Source organism: Myotis yumanensis, unplaced genomic scaffold (assembly GCF_028538775.1).
Source record: "Myotis yumanensis isolate MYYU_CA2020_CCGP unplaced genomic scaffold, mMyoYum1.0.hap1 SCAF_17, whole genome shotgun sequence".
NCBI lineage: Eukaryota > Metazoa > Chordata > Mammalia > Chiroptera > Vespertilionidae > Myotis > Myotis yumanensis.
This window is the reverse complement of record NW_027223768.1, coordinates 14,723,978-14,741,448: the sequence shown is the minus strand read 5'-3', so window position 1 is coordinate 14,741,448 and position 17,471 is coordinate 14,723,978.

Genomic DNA, 17,471 nt, shown 5'->3' with positions numbered 1-17,471 from the left:
CGAAAGTCAGCAGGTCTCCCCAGCTGACCCCATGGCAGCAGCCACATTCCTGGCCAAGGGGAGGGAGACCAAGTCCCCTGAATTAAAGTCCCCATACCCTCACTTTTCATGAAGGATTTTTCTGTAGCTCTAGAAATAATAATAATTTGAAGAAGAATGCAATTTAGGTGCTTTCAGAAACAATATCTAATATTTGGGACATTTTCTAAGTCAGTAGACACAAAAATATTTTCGAAAATATATCTAGCTACATGTCTGCTGCTGTCCATTCCTTAAAGCTCTCTTCCAAAGAATCTATATGAATGGATACATTTACCAACTCAGTGATTGCTAAATAATAATACTTAGTACTTATAAACTATACCTCTCATCCAAGTGCCTCCACTGTCGATAAGTTAGTTGTCACCCCGTGAGGTGAAGGCCAGTGTTGTTCCCATTATTCAAATGGGAGGATTGAGTTAGAGAAAATTCAACCTATGTTCTCAGCACATTTCAAGAGTGAATAGAAACGCGGTGGCTCAGCTCCTATTGCTGGTCACCTTTGGATGAGTCGGGCTGAGACTGTGTTGACCACGTGTGGTCGAGACCCAGGCTTGGGGTGTGGGGAATGCGGGTGGTGGGCTGGCTGGCTGGCTGGGAGCCCGCGTCTTCCCTGTGAAAAGTGTGGGAGGTGCCCTCGAGGGTGGGCTGAGTCTAGGGCCTTCGCCACTAGGTTGGCATCCAAGAAGGGAACAGATGCCGAAACCGGTTTGGCTCAGTGGATAAAGCGTCGGCCTGCAGACTGAAAGGTCCCAGGTTCGATTCCAATCAAGGGCATGTACCTGGGTTGCGGGCACATCCCCAGTAGGAGATGTGCAGGAGGCAGCTGATTGATGTTTCTCTCTCATCGATGTTTCTAACTCTCTATCTCTCTCCCTTCCTCTCTGTAAAAAATCAATAAAATATATTAAAAAAAAAAAAAAAAAAAGAAGGGAAGGGACTCAAACCCAAAACCAAAAATGCAAGCGGCTTCGCTCTCCTTCCTTCTCTGTGTCTACAGTTGTGCAAACAGGAATCTTGAAAGGATGACATCTTAACTGAGACGGGAATCAGAGGCCCCTGGGAACAGTGACCTCCTTAGCAAGGCCCAGAATGCCCCGGGACTGATGGCAGTTGGCTCAGGAGACTGGCCAGGTCGACACACAGACACATGATCGGGTTTAATCCCCAACTCAGTTTGGACAACCTAGAGAGACAGTGAGAACCGTTCCTAAGATGATCAGCTGCTCATGGGCAGGAAGGTACAGACACGCCGACGTGTGAGAAGGCAAACTCACAGCCATGTTCGCATCACGGACCAGGCCGTTGAACGCTGCTGTCGTTTCATTCATCTGAGCAGAGGTGCTCAGCCTTGGCTTCACCCTAGAATCAGCGTGGAAGCTTTTGAAAACACCCAAGCCAGTGCCCTCAACCCCTGGAGACTCGGCAGGGAGAGGCGAGGTGGCCCCTGGGCATGGTCCTGAAGCCCCCCCAGGGAGTTCTAGGGGCACCCAGAGCTGAGCACAGATCCTGAGCTTGCTGAGGGGAGCCCCCCCCAGCTCCCAGCCTGGCAAGTGCTCCCCAACATGTTTACCCTCCCCTGAGTTGGCGAGGAGTGGTGAGAGAAGGGAGAGGCAAGGGGAGGGGAGCGAGGTTTTTGTGAAGATGGCGATTTGCTTGAAGCTCCATTTCTTTTCATCTTGCCCTCGTTTCTCTTCGGTTCTGGCCCCAGGAACCTGTGCTGATCTGCATTCAGGCTCCACACTTATTGGCAAACCACGCTGCCAGGTCATTATTCATTCGGTATTTCTCTGCGCCGCAGCCGCAGCCTCCTGCCTTTCCCTGGCACCGCTCTGTCTGGGCTCAGCGTCTTGCCTTGGCCTCTGCTCCGGGCAAGGATGGGGAGGGCCACCCCGACCTTTCCCATTAGGCGACAAACGTCCTTGCTGGCAGGTGTCTCACTGAACCTACCACCGAAACCGTTAGGGGAACCTGCCAGGCTACACGCGTTGATCTTTGTCTAACGATATTGAACCATGAAACGAAATGTTGCCTTCAGTCTTCAAGAACACTCGGCCCGTTGTTGCATGATGCCAGGCGGGGATCGCTGGCAAAGCAGGACATTAGAGCTCAAAGGCGGGTCCGGTCCTCTGAACCAGCCGCTTCTGCTAAGCTCAGGGCCCTCCGAGTGCGACCACCGCTGCAGTTCAGACAGAAATCCAGCCACTCGAGGGGCATGAACCTTCCTGGCCTCTGGGGAAACGCCCTTTTGTATGTCATGTCCCTTACTTTACACACAGGCAAGGGAAGGCCCAGGGAAGGGATTTGCCCAAAACCAAGGAGAGAATTCGAGCAGAAACGGGACGGAGCGTGGCCACGCCGTGTTGAGAATCCTCCTGGGCTGGTGTGGAGGCTGAGGCCTGCCCGGAGCCTCGCCATGTTCTTCCTAGATTCATAGACTTTGCAAATGTTAGATAAAAATAAAGGCCCCTGCTTCCCCACTCACACACAGGTACCCACACAGGTACACACACGCGTACACACACACAGGTACACACAGGTACACACACACACACACACAGGTACATACACACACACACACACAGGTACATACACACAGGTACACACACACACACAGGTAGACACTCACTCACAGGTACACACACACAGGTACACACATGTACACACACAGGTACACACACACAGGTACACACACGCACACACACAGGTATACACACACACAGGTACACACACGTACACACACAGGTACACACACACAGGTACACACACACAGGTACACACACACACAACTCATCAATCTCTCACTGAAAACAAAGATATGCATATTGTAAAAGGCTAAATTAATGTGCCATGTATTTTATATTCCAGAGGCATTGATCATTTTCAAATTTACCTGCCTTTCAGTTTAAAGAATTTAGAGCTTGCAAATCTACCAAAAAAAATCACACAAAACCCACTGGTTAGGAAACATTAAATTACATTATTAAAACAATGCGATTTTATAGCCAGCATTACAGTGGGTTATGCTAATGGTGGTCAAGGTTATTAACCTTTATTTCAGTCACTACTGAAAATAGTACATAAAGATCCGCCAAAATTAGCTTAATCTCTCTTTCTTTTTTCTGTAGCATGAATTTGAAATGTTCACTTTATGTTTTCTGGGCACAAGTCGCACTCAATAGCATCTCTTAAGATGCAGTCCTGCCCCCTGGAGAAGCGAAGGTGGAAAACACAAGTGTTAGCGCTGCCTACAGGCCATTTCCTCTCTCCTTAGGTAAAGCTCCTTTCCAACTCTGCTCCGCCTCCCACTTGAGCAGTGGGGTGTCGCTGAAAGCAATCAAGTCTTTCCCAAGAAAGAACGCGTTCAGCAACGGGGCACCCACACCCCAGTCGCTCGCTCATGGGGAGATGTCAGGTCTCCTGTGCGCTCCTGGGCGCCGTGATTCAGCTGCCCTTTCTTCCAACACCCTCTTCTCCTCCCACCACCGCTTGGAATGAGAAGGCAGATCCAGGGCTCACTCAGAACTCTGGAATGTAGGGATTCTGGTTTACACGTAGGATTTCCTAAAGGATTTTTTTCTAAGAATGACAATGCAATGTTTACTTGACTCACAAACTTGGGAGCTTAGGACCCTGTTGAGCTTGGGTTTGAATGAGAACATGATCATCTAGCTTTGCCTGAACGCCTGACAGCCTCAGTGCTCGCTTGGAGAATGTAGCGAGAGAACGCTACCGAGGACATTTCCTTGTGAGCTCCATAGCATCCATTCCTCAATTCCCAGGCACCAGTGCGCGGGTTTTCATTTGGTGAGTCCCGCTCCCCCACCTCCGCTCTGCATTTGGGGAGGATTGATCCTACTTGAGGACCTAGGGTGGTTCATGGCAGGCTTCCGCCACTTAGAGAACGCTGTCACCCTCAACCATGGACACATGGCCCCAATCCAGCCAACATGATCAAATGAGTCCCGGAGCCCAGAGCGTGAGCAGCAGCTACCAGAAAAGAGGGCCTCCCCCGGGAAGCTACGGTGTAAGGATTTTGTCAGGAACTGATGTGACCATTTTGTTTCATGAGGGGAGAGGGTGGAGTTGACAGGGGGCCCCATGCAGAACATGAGGTTGAAGCCAAGACCACAGAAAACAGAGGGGAGAGGAGGAAAGAAATGGGGGCCTTAGTGACATCCTTGGAGCCACGGAATCTAATGACCTGAGCCAGTAACTTTGCTTCCTAGTTAAGCCATTTGGAGGCGGGCTTTCTGCCACATGCAGCATAGGGTCCCCAGGGAGAGGAAGCAAACTTCAGGGGCCATGTGTGTTGTCCTAGAGGAGCAGCCGCATGAACACTAAATCCCACTCAGTAGTTCTGACATGTAAAAGTTTAAAACACAAAAACATCCATGGAACTACAAGAAAACACAGACAACCCCACAAGCATAGTAGGCAATTTTAGCTCGTCTTTCTGATTAAGATAAAGCAGGCCAAAAAAATACGAAAGGACAAAAATTGGAATAACATAATTAATCATCACAAAATTTATAGTACACATTTTTTTCCCAAGTACACAGAACATTCATAAAAATTGACCACTTAATGGGCCACGAAGCCAATTCAGCAAATTTTAAAGGACTGGTACCGTACAAACAACATTCTCTGACTACACAGCAATTAGACTAAAAATCAGTGAAACAAAAAATTGTAACAAAAATTCCTTTGGAAGTTAAAAAACAAATGATGAGTTAACATTTTCTCAAAGGAGAAAATTCATTTAATAATAGATTTTTTAAAAGATTAATTAATTCAACATTGGCTGATTTTTTTAAAAAAAGAAAACTGAGCAAACTAGGCATAGAAGGTGGGATGGAATCACCCAAAAATTCAGTCTTTGTATTGCTCTCACTTGAGTGTGGGCAGAACCTGCAACCTGCTTCTAGCCAATAGAATATGGCAAAGGTGAGGAGATGTCATTTCCATCATTAGGTTTTGTTATAGAAGATTCTCTTAGTGGACTGGAGTCTTTTGCTGACTTTGAAGAAGCAAACAGAGCCCTAGCCAGTTTTGCTCAGTGGATAGAACATCAGCCCGTGGACTGAAGAGTCCCAGATTCAATTCCCATCAAGGGCATGTAACTCAGATACCTTGGTTGCAGGCTCAATTCCAGGCGGGGAGAGTGTGGGAGCAACCCATGTTTCTCTCTCTCTCTCTCTCTCTCTCTCTCTCTCTCTCTCCCTCCCCCCCCCCCCCACCCCTTCCACTCTCTCTACAAATCAGTGGAAAAGGGTGAGTGTTAACAAAAACAAACAAACAAACAAAAAAGCAAACAGACACGTTGTGAACGGCCTTTGGAGAGGGTCACGGGACAGGGAATTGTGGGCAGCCTCTAGGGACTGAGGGAAGCCAGTAAGAAGTCAGGGCCCTGAGTCGCACAGCTGCAAGGAAATGAATTCTGTCAACAATGAATGACCTTGGGAAAGAGACCCCTCTCTAATGGAGCCTCCACGCACCCTGTGAGACTGAGCCAATGACCCCGCTGAGCTGTGCCCACATTTCTGACCTGTGGAAATCAAGATAATAGATGTGTGTTGTTTTTTTGCCATTAAATTTGTGGTAATTGTTATGCAGTAATAGAAAATTAATGCAAAAGGGAACTTCCTTAACCCAATAAGTGGCATCTACAAAATACCATCTTCCTAAAACATCCTTAATGGCGAAATCCAGATGCCTGCTGTTACCACCTCTGCAGTGGAGGCCCTCACAGTGCAATGCGGGTAAAAAAACAGGAGGCAAAGGACCCAAAAGGAAGAAAATTTTGTCATTATTTGCAACTGATATGATTGTCTGCTTGTTTACCCAAAAGCCTCTGAAGATAAATCATTAGAATTAATGAGACTATAGTTACTGGATACAAATTCAATAGATAAAAATTAATTACATTTCTATATCAATAAGAAGCTAAAAAGTGAAACCATTTATTATAGCATGCAAAAATATTAAAATCTAGCAATAAACTAACAAAAGGCATATTAAAGCTTTACAGAGAAAATGATAAAATATTATTAAAGGACAGTAAACAAAATGGGGAAATATTCATGTTCAGGATTGTAAATATGTTTCTTCTCCCTCAAGCTAATCTACAAATTTAACCAATGCCCATCAAAATCCAAATAGGATTTTTTTTGTGGAAATTGACACACCGGCTGTAAAACTGATTTTTAAAAAGAAACAAAAAGAGGCCTTGACACTCCTGAAGCAGAAAAAGGTGGAAGGACTTACCACAAATTAAAAATGTTTCTCGGAAAACTAGTCATTAAGGCAACGTACTCTCCTGCAGGGAGAGGTAGACAATTGAACAATGGGACACAACAGAGAGCTGACAGACTCATACATTCACAGAAACTTGATTTACTGAAGTGCTGGCCTTGCAAATCAGTTGGAAAAAGAATGGACCGTTCAATGAATAGCATTGAAACAATGACACACAAAATTAATCCAGACCGGATTCAAAACATAAACGTAAAAAAAGAGTGAGACATTTCCAGAAGACAATAGAAAGTATTTCTTAAACAAGCCTCCAAACGCTCAAACCATGATTGACAAATTTGGGTCTATTAAAACGAAGACCTTTTGTGCCATATTTTTTTGCAAGTGGGAAGGGAGTTACAACTCCTATACTTACAGAGTCAAGCGCGCCAAGGGCGGGAGGGGGGGGGGGGGGGGGGGGAGGCGGAAACAGGCAGAAGACAGGAGCAGGAAGTTCGCAGAAAAGGAGCCACAAATGTCCATAAACATGAAAAGGCACTCAACTTCATAAGTAACCAAGGAAATGCAAACAAATCCCAAGCTACTATTTCGCACCCACTACGGTGACAGAAAAAACCTGAAAATCAGACAATGCCAAGTGCTGTGAGTATGTGGAGCTACTGGCACTCTCACCCACTGCTAGTGGAAGTATAAATTGGTGCAACCACTTTGGAAAACAACTTGGCATTTTTAAAAATATATTTTTATTTCAGAGAAGAAGAGAGAGGGAGAGAGAGAGAGAAACATCAATGATGAAAGAGAATCATTGATCTGCTGCCCCCTGCACGCCCCACACTGGGAATCCAGCCTGCAGCCGGGGCATGTGCTCTGACCCGGAATGGAACCATGACCTCCTGGCTCATAGGTCAATGCTCAATCCCTGAGCCACACCAGCCGGGCAACAATTGGGCATCATTTAGAAAAGTTGAGCCTGTGCCTATCCAATCACCCAGTATTGTTTGTGAAACAAAGAAATAAACAAAATGGCAATTGAATCAACACAAGTCAAGACTAGAATGAGTAGGTAAATTATGGATAGTGTGGAGTAGAACATGATGCAGCCGTGAAAAGGAAGCCATGACGTTCAGCCAGGTGCATCAGCAGAATGCCCCCCAGTCACAGGACACCGAGGAGAGAAGCAAGCCAAGGAAGCACGCACGTTGTATGCGCCTGTGATATGCTGTTCAGAACCAGGCAGAACTAAATATCCTGCCTAACGATACAGACATGGGTGTGTCATGGGGAAGAACAGGGGGTGGGATTAGGAAGGGATATTGGGGGATTTCTAAGCTCCTGGACATCCTCTAGATTTCCATCTGCGTGGACAAGGCACAGACATTCATTTTCTAATTATTCTTTACCCGTAGAAAGATGTATGCATCGCACCCTTTTGGATATCTGCTATACTTCATAGTTAAAAAAAATTGTTAATAAAGCAGCACCCAAAATATGCAAGGTTTTTCCTCCGGGCCAGCTGGTTGGCAGAAAGAGCAGCCATAGCATCCCAGGTAAGTAGGGGATGACCCAACGTCCTGGAGAGCAGAACAAAGCTGAAGGCACAGCCACTGGAAGGTCCCATGCTGTTTTGGACTTTAAGAAACAAAAGAGATGCCCACCAACGATGTCCATGTCTTCATTTTTTATTTATTGATTTTAGAGAGAGGGTAAGAGAGAGAGAGAGAGAGAGAGAGAGAGAGAGAGAGGGAGAGAGAGACAATGCTTTGTTGTTTCACTTATTTATGGATTCATTGGGTGCTTCTTGCATGTGCCCTGACCAGGAATTGAACCTGAAACCGTGGCCTATCACCACGACACTCTAACCAACTGAGCTCCCCAGCCAGAGCCGACATGCATACGTCTTCAGTGAGGAGCAGAGCTTTCATCTCCAGAGAACTTGAGCCTTGAGCACATGGCAGACCTCCTGACAGCGGAGAAGGGAGAGCAGAGAGCAGTCCCTCCCAGGGTTTCACAGAATTGCATCAAGAACCACGTAAACACCAGTGCCTGGGCTTAGTCAGCTACCCCCAGGTTCTTCCTGACTTAGATTCCTACTAACGGGTGACCTTCTCTGAGAAAGAATCTGAGCCTCGGCTCGGTTTCCCCATCTGTAAGATGGGGACACGAACAGCACTCCTGCCGGAGGGCTGCTGTGAAGACAGCATGCAGTCACACACGGGTCACCTCCCACAGAGCCTGGGGTGGGGGCTCAGCTGCGGGTGCGGCGGCTTCCTCCCAGGCTCCGTGCTTTACAGCGGGAGCTGGCTCCCTCGGCCACCGCTTCTTCCCATCCCATGCAGGTCTTTCCGGTCCCTGCCAGGCCTGCTTCGGCGGACTCCAGCGGCATAAAATAAAGAGCTGGAACTCCCAACGCCGTGTCCCGGGGGCTGCAAATCAGGAATGCAGCTCACGCGGCTCATCTCCCTCCCGGCTCTCGAGCACATCACGCAATGTGATTAAAACGAGGCTTTCCTGCCTCAAAAGCACATTCGTGACAGTCCTCCCAATCAACAAGAAATGCGAATTGACAAATCCCTCCTCCTGATCCGATGGTACAGAGGTCTGTGTTTCTTCAGAGCATTCAAAGGAGGCACAGAACATTCGGGAAAACCAGGGGGCCCAGGGGAGGCAGCAGCCCCCGTGTTCCCGGAGCTCCTCCCGGAGGCTCCGCTCTCGGCCGCCCCCTTCGTTAGGGCGCGTTGCCCCTTCAGCAGGGGTGGGCCAGGCACAGAGACTGAATTCCTCCCAACGGGCCTCCACGTCCCTGCTGTGAAAATACTCCTTCCTCCTCCTTTTCCCCCCAAATGAGGTCAGTCAGGGGAAGAGCCGCTTCACACTGCGTTCAGTGTTCAACCGTCTCCCCGCTTCTCTCACGAAAAGCGCTAGGATGCTTGCGGCTCCAGGAATTATCACTTTTTATCTTCCTTTTCCTGCTTATGTTCATTTCCTTCAAACTAGGTGTGTGCCCTGGCCGGGAATCGAACCCACAACCTTTTGGCGTCAAGTAATAGAGTCAAGCAGTCTTCTTGCTTTGTCTGATATGAGCTTTTCCGTTTATAGTCTGTCTTTTACAGCATTCTGTTCCTCAGAAGCCCCATGTTCCCGGGGGAGCTCAGATGCCCTGGGAAGTGCATGGTGTGAGGGTGAAGGGACTGGACCCCAGCCCTTGACCTGGGACCCTCAGGGGCCGCGGGGTGCAGGCTGGGGGGGTCGGGGACGCTCCACGGGGCACACAGGCTCTCTCCACACTCCCGGTTCCCAGCACCCTGCAGGTGACCCCGCTGTTCAGAGGACCACCCTGCCCCAAACAGAGGCACTTCTCCTCTGCAGGTGTGTGCTTATAACCCCTCTTGGGGAAGGAAGGAGGAGGAAACATTCAGGAGCCCTCAGGTCTGGGACAGGCTCTGGGAGTTCAGATCAAACAGATTATAAAAATGAGTTTTTCGCCTGGAGATGGCTGGAAGTGGGCAGCATGGCCGTATCCTCTCTCAGTGTAAAGACCCCCGGCTTGCCCACCTCTGCCTCTGCATGGGCTACTACTAAGTCTTCTTTGGCTGCATGTAAAAGCCCAGCATGCCTGCCCGGCGTGGCTCAGTGGTTGAGCATCAACCTGTGAACCAGGAGGTCACCGTTCGATTCCTGATCGAGGCACATGCCCAGGTGTGGACTCGATCCCCAGTAGGGGGCATGCAGGAGGCGGCCGATCAATGATTCTCTCTTATCATTGATGTTTCTCTCTCTCTCTCTCTCTCTCTCTCTCTCTCGCTCCCTTCCTCTCTGAAATCAATACAAATATATATTTTTTTATTATTTTTTTTAAGCCCAGTGTGAGCATACCTGTTCCATTTGAACCAGACAGGTGAGACCTGACTGCGGAGGAGAAACAGGAGCCACCAAAGGGAGGGGACCATTTGATTCAGCCAGACTGGCAGCCTCAGCTTCAGCCGAAGTCGTCTCTCTCTCTTCTATCCTCTTCCTCCATGTCCCACCCCTTCCCCACAAATATTTAGAATAAAATCTGAGATATCAGGTTTAATTTTTTATATAAAATTTGGGGGGAAGAGACTTGGAGGCAATTTGTGCCCGAGTAATAAATGCAAAACAGATTCTCAACGCATCCTAGGCGGACACATCAGGGACTCAACAATCGCTGGCGCTGGAGCCAGCTCACTCGTCTGCTGATTCGCTCCCAGAGAAAGCCCACCGGCTTCGATTTCCTCAATTATTTCCACAGACGAACGCTGTCCTTCCTCCCCACGGGAAGCGAATGGGTTTTATCATCACTCGCTTCTGCCTTATTTCCACATCCTCTGCTAGCTTCAGAGTTGGAGTTTGGTGACTAACATACCTGTCACACCACTATTGCGTTTCCGAAGACATTTTAATTTCAAATGAACAGTGCAGAGTGCCGTGTCCCTTCGGACTCAGGTGCACCTGTTCACTCACGTCCTCCATTACTTTCACCCCAGAGGAGCTGCACGGATGAATTGCTGTTGCTATACGTGCTCTAAACAGTTCAAGGCATCGCACAGCCATTGGACATTGTTGCATATTTTTGGAGCCACACTATTTACACACACACACACACACACACACACACCATAGTTCGGGCTCATTCCCTTTTTCTTACAGAGCGATGCAGTGGAAGCGCCCGGGTTTAGGGCCATACTGACCGGGGTTCACATTCCAGTCTTCCACCTACTAGGTGTCTCCTTAGGCAAGTTATTGAAGCTTCTGAAGCTGTTTTCTCATCTGCAAATGAAGACAGTCGTACGTGAAAGGGCTGCTGAGGGTTCAATGTGATTTTTTTAAAACAATGTTTAGATATGCTTTTTAATTGACTTTTAGAGAGAGGAAGGGAAAGGGATAGAGAGAGAGAAACATCATCGATCAGCTGCCTCCTGCATGCCCCTTACTGGGGGTCGAGCCCAGCAACCAGGGCCTGTGCTCTGGCTGGGAATCAAACCGGTGCCCTCTTGGTCTATGCTCAACCACTGACCCACATTGGCCGAGCAATGTGATTGTTTTAAAGCAGTGATTCCCTGGACAGCATCTGCAGCACCTGGGAACTTGTTAAATGCAAAACCTCAGCCTCCCCCCCCCCCCCACCCCCCAACCCCACCCCCACCCCCCGCCCCCAACCTACTGAGTCAGAAGCCCTGTGGGCGGGGCCAGCTGCCTGTTTGAACCAGTCCCCAGGTGATTCTGATGCCCTCTCCCCACCCTCCCTCACCCCCCGCCCGCCATGAGAGGGCCTGGTTTAAAGAACGTGACATGCAGCGCGTGCTCAATAATTTCGCTTTCCTCCTTTCTCTCTAAATAGCAACAACAATTCTTTGCACCTAAGGACTCGTAGGTGAAATGAGCTGGTGATGGGATGGCAGCCTCCTCCATTGGTCTCAGCTAACACACACTCTTAACATAGATAGTCCTTCCGGGACGGATGCCCCGGGTCCCCAAACATCACGAAATTCCCTTCCAAGGAGTCATCGTCCAGGAAGCACATTGAAGAGAGGGTGGGCAGGTAACAGGGTGCATGATGTGACGTGCTCCCCTCCTAGGAGGAGGTTTCTTCATTTCAGGAAGAAACCAGGTGCTTTCCAATTCCCAGACAGCCCGGCCACTGGTGGGGCGGAAGCCTCGACTAAATGCTGCCATCCTGTGGGCAGAAGCAAGACTCAGCGCATGACCACCCGGCCATCCGACCGGCAATGCTGAGCACCTGTCACGTACCAGGCTCCCATCTGGGATCCGGCAGGTCCAGGGTGTAGCCATGGGAACCCCTGGCCTGGGAGCTCATAAAGAGACAGGCACGTGCCCCGTGGAGGGAGGTGCTCGCTCCCAAGTGCCTGAATAGACTATTTAAACACACAATCTGTTCGCTAAGGGCAGCAGAGGATTTGAGGAACCATTAATAACTTTCACAGAACAACAAATACACAGATTTTTTCTAATGAGACCCTGAAAATTGAGTCACTAAAAAAATACTATTCGTAGGCTCCTTCTAATTATAGTCTCCTAATGGAGAACACGGGGAACCGGTTCATTTCCCCTGGTGTAACAGACGCTCTCATTGATAAATTGGGACTCTCACTAGTATCTGTTCACACCGCATGATTTAAAATTCTGGGAGGATATCTCATTTTAACTCAAAATGCCATCCTTAGAGCAAATATAACTGACTGGAATTCTATATATACCTAATTCAGTCTTGCAGAAAAATAAAAAAGACTCATCTGTCTACCAGAACGAGAAATTGGCTGAAAGAATGGTGGAGCATGTCAAAAGATTTGAAAGGCAGCTTGCAGGCACTCCCAATGGGCAAATCTAACAAAAATTAAAGCATCGAAATAACGATTACAACTCATTGAATAAAACAGGAAACCTGAGTCTATACTGATCTAAATAAATTAAGTAAATAGAAAGTTTGATGAAGAATAGGATATTTTTGCCCTAGCAAGTTTGGCTCAGTGGATAGAGCATCAGCCTGTGGACTGAAGAGTCCTGGGTTCGATTCTAGTCAAGGGCACACGCCTGGGTTAGGGGCTCGATCCCCAGTAGGGGGTAGGCAGGAGGCAGCCAATCAATGGTTCTCATCATTGATGTTTCTCTCTCTCCCTCTCCCTTCCCAATAGAAAAATATATATAAAAAGAATAGGATATTTTAAAAATAATTTATTTTCATTGAGGTATAATCAACATACAACATTATATTAGTTTCAGGTGTACAACATTAGGATTCAATAATTTATATACTGCAAAATGATCATTACCATAAGTCTAGTTAACATCTGTCACCATACATAATTATAGGATTTCTTTCTTGTGATGAGAACTACAAAGACTCTGTTAGCAACAATCAAATATGCAACACAATACTATTAACAATAGTTGAAATACTGTCCATTATGTCTTCATGACTGATTGATTTTATAACTACAGGTTTGTACCTTTTGATTCCCTTAACCCAGTGGTCAGCAAACTGCGGCTCGCGAGCCACATGCGGCTCTTTGACCCCTTGAGTGTGGCCACGAAGTTTCAATCGCACTGTACGTGCGCGCCCGCACGTGGTATTTTGTGGAAGAGCCGCACTCAAGGGGCCGCAGTTTGCCGACCACTGCCTTAACCCATTTTGTCCCCACCCACACTCACCCTGCCTCTGGCAATCACCAATCTGCTCTCGGTGTCTATGAGTTTGGTGTGTTTGTGTGTTTTTTTAATTCTACATAAGTGCAATGACATGGTATTTTTCTTTCTGTATCACTTATTTCATTTAGCATAGTGCCCTCAGGGGCCATCCATGTTGTCCAAGATTTCATTCTTTTTTGTGGTTGAATACAATGCTTTGTAGTACAGTTTGATGTCCAGTATTGTGATTCCCTCCAACTTTGTTCTTCTTTCTCAAGATTGCTGAGGCTATTCGGGGACTTTTTTGGTTCCATATAAATTTTTGGAATGTTTCTTCTAAGTGCTGTTAGTATTTTAACAGGGATTACATTGGCTCTATAGATTGCTTTCGGTAGTATGAACATTTTAAGGATGTTAATTCTTCCCATCCATGAACACGGCATATGCTTCCACTCGTTTGTATCTTCCTCTATCTCCTTTTTCAATGTTAGACAAGCATTTCAGAGCTAAACTTAGCTGCAGTTGTGGAAAGATGTTTTGGAAAGAAGCAACAGTTAAGAGGCGGCTTCATAAAGTCAGGAGAGAAATAAGAAGGTCTTGGAATAAATTAGAATTGGTGAGAGAGAGAAGTGGGCAGATGGAAGAGAAGGAAGCAGCACTGACGGGATCAGTGCTTTGAGTATCCAAAGAGAGGGAGCCGGGAAATGTATTCGAATTGCAACGGACATGATAGTGAGCCATCCTATCCATGAATTTTTTTTTATTGTCATTCTGTAATATTTTACAATTTTCTTCCTAGAGGGCTTACATTTCTTTTGTTTATTCCTATATATTAACAAAAGTCTCGGTATTTTACATGGTATCTTGTCTTGGTATTTTCAATGGCATCTTAAAGCCTCAATTCTTCCCAAGCTGAAGGGGGGAAAGGCAGCTATTAGCAAAATGGCCTGTTTCATAGTTGGGCCACATGCCCAGCCACTTTGGGATGCCAGCATTTAAAGAAAAAGACCCGCATGACCCAGGGAGGCAATCTAGTGGCCAAATAGCAAATGGAATGGTCCCCTGGCTCCTGTCCTCAGAGACAGCCCGCAGCAGGTGCCGGAGCTGTACTCACCTGCAGGGGGCGCTCTGAGCACAGCCTCCAAGGTGGGTGAGGAAAACGGCCAACACCAGGAAAAGAGCAGCGGCTGAAAGATTTCTCTCCAGAAAGGAGGGCTACTGGTTACCTTGTAGCTTATTGGCATCAGGCGATGAGGAAGGCCTTGTGCTTACACCTCGTTCCAAATGCGTAAGGGAAACACGTTACCTGCGGATGTCTAAAACTGCATGTTTACCTTCCACTAACCAGGTTTGTGGTGGTGGTGGTTTATTTAGGAAAACTAGCTGCTCTGTTGAACTTGCATAAAAGGGACAGCCTTGAGCAAATAGTAGGTATTTGGGTAATTAGGTGTATAAGTTCTAACAAATGAAGGAATTTTTTCAGAAACAGTTCAGAATGCTATGTGGGTAAAAGAGCAGCATTTTTATCTAGCCCCTTTTAGTTTCCAAAGCCCTTTCCTACCAATTATCATATTATTGTCCCATTCCATAGATGTGAAAACTGAGGTTCTGGCAATTTCAGGACTTGACCGAGGAGGGTCATAGCGCTGGCACCCAGAAGAGCCAGGACTCAAAGGCCTGATCTTAGGCCACCAGACCCTTGACAGCACCAGCAGCCCTTTAGCTTTGCCTGCCATCATATAGAAATCTATTAGCCGGCTTGAAAACATAAGTATTTGCCGGGGTAGAGGACAAGGAATAAACTAAAAGACAGATATAACTACAATTTTTATGCTAACCTAATGAAGGGTTTTGCCCCATTTGTTATGGAGTCATGGGAAAGTTCATTGAAAAAAGGAATCTCAGAAGAGCCCCCATAAGAGATATGAGCATGAGAGAATTTCCCCTCACCTGGCATTTGATCTATAAACTTCACTGAGCCAGGACCCTCAGCCGGACACTCTAAGGCAGGGGTCGGGAACGCCCGGCCTTCGGGCCATATAAGGCCCACAAAACCATGTGGTCTGGCCCTGCCAAGGCATTAGGGGTGAGTTCATTAATGTTTGACCAAATAGAGCAGGCTGATTTTTAAGTTGATAATCTTGTAGGGCCCACAAATGTTTTAAATACGCAAATGGCTGTTCCCTACCCACCCCTCGCCCCCCCCCCCCCCCCCCCCCCCGCTCTAAACCCGCATACAACTGCTCGGGTTGGGATTGGTGGAACCAGGAGCAGAGCACACTTCGCCTGCAAAGCATCCTTCATGCTCAGGATGGGAAGACAGTTAGATAAAGCATGTTTCCCTTTTATTAAATACACCACCAGACAAGGTTGGTCCTTCCCTGTGGTAACCACATGACGTTCAGTAGAATATCGACTAAATGGTTCTCCCCGAAATAAATTGCACTGGAGAGTATCTGGTGCCAGCAGCCAAATTAGCTTAAATCTTTTCCCAAAAATTCTGAAATGTCTCTAAAAAGAATTGTATTTTAACCCTTGGGACATTAAAAGAAATTGGATGCCATGAACACAGTGTCAGTGGGCTTTCATCTACACGGGCTACATGCAAGAGAGTGAGGAGAGAGTAATTTGAATGAAGCGTTGGGACCATTTGGGTTGAGTCCACACTGCAAATCTATTATAGGCATAGCTATCATTATTTCTCTGCTTTCGGGTGTGTGTTTTTTATTTTTCCTGAAAAGTTTTTTTTTCCACATAAAAGAATATTTTTCTTATAGATCAGTCACTTCCTTATTAAATTCTTCCCCTACTAATTTAAAGAATGACCCTAAATGCAGGCTGAAGGCTTCCATTTTAAAAGCTGTTTGTTCTGCTTTAAAATGAAGAAAGGTTAAGGAGTTATGTGTGGTTGGTTGGGTTGATTGGTTAGACATCAGAGGTGGCTTTTAGCTTTTGAGACAATTGACTAAGTTGTTCTAGAAACTTATGTTTATTAAGAAACCTCAAGTTCAACTATAAAACACAATTACCTCGACCTTGAAATGTATTCATCATGTTTTGTTTAACTTAAAAAAAAAAAAAGAGCTTTTAGAAATTGTCTGTTGTTTTCCCAAAAAAAAAGCTTTATCTCAAATTCAGCATTTCTTCCACTTTTGTTTCATTTCTATTTTGCTTTGTTTCTATTAAACTCAGATAAGGGTCACTATAATACTTGTATTGGACAAGACTCTTTTGAATAGCGATGACAGAAACGTAAGCAGTAAAAGGGACATTGCTGACTCCCTAAACTGAGAGAAGGCCAAGGATGCTCTGGGTTCTAATGGAGCTGGTGTGAATCAGAGAGGTCCTCAGGGTTCCGCTCGCTTCATCTGTCAGTCGATTTATTCCTCCTTGGCTTCATTCTCCAGGCAGTAACCCCCCACATGGTGGAGAGATGGCCTCAGGAAGAAGGCCTTCTCTCATACCATCCTAGGCTAACCTGGAAGAAAAAGCCACCTTCCTCATTGGCTCCACCTACAAAACCAGGAAAGACTCTAATTGGTTCCCTGCATGTTGAGTTGCATGCCCAGCCATCAGCTAATCTGTGAAGCAGAAGAGTGGAGGAGGATTCTGATTGGCTAGATCTAGGTCATAAGACCGCCTTGAAGAGGGGAGGGTCAGCCCAATCAGATAGATTCCTCACGAGAAAGAGGGGGTTCTGCTACTAGAGGGACAGAAGGGACATGGGACAAACCAAAGCAGATGTTCAGTTCCACGCTTCTAAAGTTTATCTAAATAACAGCAGCATGGATAAGTACTCTGAGCTCAAAGGAAGAAATCAGCCCTGGACGGCGTTGTCAGTGGTTAGAGCCTCGGCCCAAACACTGAGAGTCCGGGTTTGATGCCTAGTTAAGAGCATATTCCTGGGCTGCAGGTTGGATCCCAAACAATGTTTCTCTTTGTCCCCCTCCCCCCTTCCCTTCCATCTCTCTAAAAATCAATGGGGAAAAAATATTTTTGGGAGAGGATTAACA